The following is a 353-nucleotide window of genomic DNA, read 5'->3' on the forward strand; positions in this document are numbered from 1 at the left end:
GCTGCACCTGGGGAGAAAGAACCAGCACCATACCTACAGGCTGGGGAACTCCCTTCTCATCAGTGCAGAGGCAGAAAAGGATCTTGGAGTCATCATTGATGCCAAGATGGACATGGGCCGGCAGCATGTGGATGCAGTCAGGAAGGTTAACCACACCTTGTCATGCATAAACAGATGCATCTTGAGCAGGTCCAAGGAGCTGATCCTCACCCTCTATGCAGCACTGGTCAGCCTGCAGCTGGAATACTACGTCCAGTTCTGGATGCCGCACTTCAAGAGGGATGTGGACAACATGGAGAGGGTCCAGAGGAGGGCCACATGCATGATCAGAGGGCAGCAGGGCAGGCCCTACG

The sequence above is a fragment of the Gavialis gangeticus genome, unplaced genomic scaffold (assembly GCF_001723915.1).
Source record: "Gavialis gangeticus isolate Ggan-Ray unplaced genomic scaffold, GavGan_comp1, whole genome shotgun sequence".
NCBI classification, from domain to species: Eukaryota; Metazoa; Chordata; order Crocodylia; family Gavialidae; genus Gavialis; species Gavialis gangeticus.